Here is a 6,000-nt window from a genome sequence, read left to right on the forward strand (position 1 = left end):
CCTGGCGTTGGTCTAATTTACGGACCATGTAGGATGCCATCGGTATGTTCGCCAGACGGGGCAACAAAGCGGCTTGTGGTTTCGGAGGCGGAGCGGCCCAGCTCCTCCATATGGGTAGGTAGGAGTGTATTGATCAGGAAAAATGTGATTTGGTGGCCGCGGGACACTAACAATTAGTATATTCATTATCTGGGAATTATTCGCAGGCTTGACAGTGCGGGGCATCCCTGACGTTTATTGATGTAGTGGCCGGACATGTCGCTTGGCAAGGAGGGCGCCTGAGCTTGGCGAACTTAAGTGGCGTCGCGTCCGGAGAGTGCTTGCGATGAGGATGGTAACCGGCAGCGGTCCGTGCACATATATCTTTAAGTCTGTTTCTTCGCAACTTGATGTGGATGGCGCGTTTCTGTTAGGGGTGGTAAATGTCTGGACAGGTTGGAGGTTGCTCAATGACCGCGTTTCGCGCGTAAGGACATGTGCCCGTTCATTGCCCTCTAGACTCTGATGGCCCGGAATCCATTCCAAATAGACCCGCAGTTGGATGTACTGGCTCATGTGTGTCGTGAGAAGCCCCCCCCCCCCCCCCCCCCCCCCTCCCTCCGCAGGTGCTCCTGTATGTGGTCAGTAAAGGCATGCAGGGCGCCCTGCCATGTCTGTGCATATGGTGATCGTCTCTCTGGTGTGTTGATGGAGGAGGATGGCTTCCGCTATTGCTTTCACTTCTGCAACAGTGGAGGTGGGAACGTTTCCGTGGTGGCGTACGACATGATCTTTTGGTTTGATTTGATGCACTCTTTCTGACTTTACCTGTGCGCCTGACGCCAATGTAGTGCATGCCATGCAAGGTGGTTGGCACGAGCCTGCCGGCGCTACTTGCTGGAGTGGCTGATGCTGGCATTTCTTGACGGTAGTCTTTGCCTCCAAGAGCCCATACTCAGCTGACGCACATTGCAGAGCTATGGTAATAGACTGCGATGAATGTCCAGTTGAGCAGAAAAGTGGCCAACTATGTGAGCGCGGCACCTAAAATGAACATCATCTCTCGCATGTTTAGCGTTCATCGTCGGTGTTCGATGAGCTGTATGTAGGCAGACGAACAGCGTTGCCCAGGCAGATATGATTTGTCTGTACATGCTTTCTCCTACTCTTTGCTAGTCCTGCGCTTTGTTTTGTAGTGGTAGCGTATGCTCTGCTGCAATGCCGGAGCACTGCCGGAAGATCGAACTCATGTTTTGTCCTGTCCTGTTCCCATGGCTGTGATAGTGAAATGCACGGTGATGGGAAGTGAATTCTCACCTCTTGATTCCTTCATCCTCGCCGTGGTCTTTGTCCCGGTATTGCGCTCCCCTCTCAGACTGATCCCTGCTTTCTTCCACCCGCTGTTATTCCTCCCTTGAAAAGCGTATATTCCGCCGTACGCATATGCCACCCAAAGGTTTCCTTTTCTCATTCTCCCCACTTTTTTTTTTCTCGCCAAATTATTCGGGGTCACGAGTTCGCGCCGTTCGCTGTGCACTTTACACGTCGAGGCCTGCTGCGCTGTTCTGCTAAACGCGGCATCAGAGGAACCGGCCGCGATGCGAGGGCTTCATCTTGTTTACTTGCCATGTGGCCCACTTTCGGTCTACGCGGCCCGTACGCGCGCCTTGCCAACGAAGCGTCGCTGTGACCGTCCACCGGAAAGTGCCCATAGGCTTAAGCTTTCAGGGGCCCTACCTTGGCTGAACTGATTTCACGGTGTGTTGCGTCAGCGTTCCCGGGAGCCTCCATTGTCTCTAGAGCGGCGCGATATATGCGCTCGCCTCCTCTCACGGCCGCGCGCGAGCCGACGCACAATGGCTCCGCTTGGCCCAGGTGGTGCTCGCTTGGCTCAGGTATCGCGAGCGAGCCGACAGCCGCGGCCACACGAGCGGACACCGTGTGCGCGTCTTTAGGACGCCGAACGGCGGCGCCTGAGTGGTGCGCGGACTTCGTCTCCGTGCAGCGGACAGGCGTCACTCGGAAGTGGTGGCAGTTGGAACGCCATCTCTGAAAGCTCCTACACGAGGAGCGGACTGCAGGACTGTGCGTGCCTGCGATGACAGCGCACGTGCGTTTCATCGCATATACGCCATTTTGACGTGACGTTGCGGCGTACGTGCGTTATTTGCCTGCGCGTGTACAAGTACAAGGCTTGTTCGTCGGCATGTCGTCGTGAGAAGCAGTCACTCCGAGCCGGGCTCACACAGTATACGTGCAGTTACAATTAGGTACGCAGTATAAAACGTGAAAAAATATTGCGACATTCCCCGCGGTGCGAGCATCACGAAAACGTGCAAGTTCCTGTTCTGTCGATAATTACCTGTCTTAATTTTCATCTTTACTCTTTTAATTTCAATCTTCATCTGTAAGCTTTGATTTAATGTGTTGTTCAATTATTTTCCAGTTTTGATGGCATCTTACGAAAAAAAGAAAAAGTCAGGAAACATGTTACTAGAATCGGAAAACGTGGCCAGGAAACATTTCTAGACTTCCAAGCCTCACTTCTCCGACACAGAGAAAGAAAAAAATAAAAAGAATCGCTTATACGCTTGCACCGAATGAAACAAAACAAGCGGCTTCGCAGCGTGCCTTCGCTTGAGGACACGAGGTGAAAGCCGCTTTGCGCGCTCTCTGCTGGCCTGTGTGGCGAGCCAGGGGGTGGAGCGAAAATTGTGCCGAATCGCCGAGGAACAAGGCCACTTTGTGGATCGCCGTTTGTGCTCTTGGAAGGTCTCTCGAGTGCATACCCTGATCCGTTCTTCCCACCTTTCCGCGCGTTCTCCGTCCTTCTCGTCTCTCCCTTTCGCTCCCCCCGCTCTCGGGCGTCGCCGAGTTTGTTGACCGCGCTTTGACCCTTCGCTCCTTCCCCCTCCTGTCTCTTGGCGGGGGTTTTCATTCAACGGAAGCGCGCGTGCTCACAGGGCGCAACGCTGGAACTCAAGCATGCGTGCAGTAGCCTCCGCTCTCTCCGCGGGCTGTCATGGGAAGGCGGAGAGGATTGTGGGACGCCTGTTTGCGGCGATCATGGCCGGGGTGCGCTACAGAAGCCGTGCCAACTGCTTGGTAATGGCGTCTCACCACGAGCAGGCAGCGTCTCCTCAGCGGCATTTTCAACTGCCTCGGAGCCCCGGTGCAGGGGAAAAAGTTGCCTCGTGCCGGGATGCGATTCGTCGCCGCACTCTCTGCGCTGCTGCGATCGCAGCAACTTGCGCATTCTGGTGAAAGCTGTGAGGAATTTTGCGTCCCGTCCGCAGTGGCTGAGACGTGGTGCTGCAGAGAATACTAGCGGCTGAGTTGAGCGCCCTGACGACGTGCAGCCGCGCTCAGCATGACCTGCTGTCACCTTGCTCTGTTTTGCGCTTGACAGCAAATTAATGCACCGTGATGCACAACACCCAACCTTTTCTTCATCCACCAGCACGTTCATCTCGATGCTTATTCAATAGCTTAAGTATACAGCGCCTGCATGGATCAACATCTGCTTTTAATAAGTCATTTCCACCAATCGCAATACAGGAATGGAATGAATTGCCAGATCCCACTGTCATGGAAAGTGACCCTGTAAAATTCAAAGACCGGTTACTGTCTGTCTTTGAACATTAAATTTGTCTATATTTCTTTTCTACGCAACAGTATTCTGCAGTTCTTAACATCGTCCCACGCATAAAGGTCGTCATTTATCAACAGTTTATCATGGACCAGCTTTGCTCTATCATTAGGGTGGCGATCGTCTTCAAAGGACTGCCATAATTTCTTTCTTTTCTGCTGTGTGACGTATGAGTAATCGTGCGAAACTGACACCCCAGAACCCTTGAGTTTGGAACAGTTTTGAAAGATTGCAAGCTTTTCGTTGTAGTTGAACACGCGGAAAATTACTGGCCGAGGTCGATCCTTGTGGGGTTTGCTGCTGCATGATGCTAACTGCAAAACGTTTCCACATGTTAGCGTCGCATTACTTACACGCCAGCACAAGACCCCTAACGCTCCTGACTCCGGCTCACGAGGTGAGCGGGAGAGAGATGGATGTTCTCGGGGAAAAGAACACCCCTGAAGCCTGCCCAAACACAGCCCCCGAGACATTCGACTCCGTGCCACGTAGACCACGCGCTCACGAGGGCTGCCCGCATCCGCACTCCTGAATCTCCCGAGCCTCGGCGCCACGCGAGCGAAGAACCAGCCCGTCCACAGGCGCGAGACTCCAAGCTTCGAGCGGGGGGAGCATTTCATCCGCACTCCTGAATCTCCCGAGCCTCGGCGCCACGCGAGCGAAGAACCAGCCCGTCCACAGGCGCGAGACTCCAAGCTTCGAGCGGGGGGAGCATTTCCGACGGAGAGACGCCGACGAAGCGAGACGCGTCATCCTCCCGGCTCTGCAGATCCTTCGAACCTACTACGTATTAATGGACCAGTTCGCTTTGCCCTTGCATCCTTAAGCTCAAACCAGTTTGCTTTTAATCGAGAGGAATCCGGCCACTTATTCGCTCACACACAGAACCGGTATCGGACTGGCTCATAAAGTGAGCTCTTGCCACAATATGCGTGTTGCAAATCATTGTAAGCGCGGTAGCACGTAGTTTTGCATTCAATATATAATAATAATAAGGAGGAGGAGAGTAACCCATAATGCAATTTAATTGGCACCTAAGCGAAGAATGTGTGCGAATACAGTGATAGCTCTTCACTCCTATACTCTCTCGTCGCGTGTGCGGCACTGCGGGCTTCGGAGCGCCGTATTCAGTTAACGCAAACGCGCTTTGAGATAACTTCTCATGCGAAACTTTTGAGCTAGTGCGCAACGCGACTTGGTAAGCAATGACGCATGACATTAGCTTTACGTTAAAATCAAGAAGCGCACACGTTCACAAACAGTTACGTAGCTCACCCCAGCGTCGAACTCTGTACAGCTTCAGGGACACGTACCTTCATACGTGGGGTATTAAACTTGTAGAAATTGCACGTTTTGTATGACTTTACTTTGCACGGTGACACCGCATCATATTTCTAGGTGTCTAATGTTTGTGCGAATTTGCCGGTTTCGCGTATGCTTGCTTCTCGGATTGTTAGCTGTGAACTGCCACCCAGTAAGCCGCCATTGCTGTTCGGGCTGGATTCGTCGAGGTGGCTAACCACGCAGGTATAGCTTTTTTGTTGTTGTTCCAATATTCCACAAAGGACGTGCCGTGGGCACCATACGTACACAGAAAATTTGTCCTTCTGAAACCGGCCACATAAAAAAAAAAAACGTGTACTTGATGCAGTGTCTCCAGTGTAACTGTCGCTAACACCACTATTACTGAGACTACGATTAGATCCTTGTAACTTGTGGGGCATGGAAACGCTCAATCGTTAAGAATAGTTGCGACCTTCTCTTAGGAGTGAATGTGTCACTGAAGCGTCATAGAGCACGCGGTGTGCGAGCGCTCTAGGCAGTTTTGTGAACACCTGCCCGAGCATTCGCTGTGAGAATTGGGTAAAAGTTATATTATATAGCTCATGACCGATTACAATGCCTGTGAAGTGAAAGGGCGCACGAGTTGCATTAGTTTCTCTTCTGTACAATGACATTGTAGTAGTGCAAAGTTATTTCGTTGCGTACACCTCGAGGTTTCTAAAAGAAGGTGAGTGCGTCGAAGCGTGCTCTCCCACTCGCTCACAAGAAAGCCCTCGCTAAGGTGCGCCCCTGTGTCGTAGTGCGTGGGCTTCCTTGCGTCCGCTCCTTCGCTTATTCCCCGTGCTCCGTGAAGTAAGAAACAATACACGTCTGACCGACCGGCCGGACTGTGTCTGCTGTGGCCCGGCCGCAGTGAGCTGTGCAACATCGACGCGGGCTCTTTTCACGGTCCCCTGGGAAGACAAAAAGTCCGTAGAGGGGGGGCATCGCCATTCGCTACGGCCAGACGGGGCTTCGCTGAGAAGGGTCACGCGGAGGTGCGCGCGTGGTGGCAACGGCCACTTTCCCGGCCGGCATTGACGCTGACC

The sequence above is a fragment of the Amblyomma americanum genome, chromosome 1 (assembly GCF_052857255.1).
Source record: "Amblyomma americanum isolate KBUSLIRL-KWMA chromosome 1, ASM5285725v1, whole genome shotgun sequence".
NCBI lineage: Eukaryota > Metazoa > Arthropoda > Arachnida > Ixodida > Ixodidae > Amblyomma > Amblyomma americanum.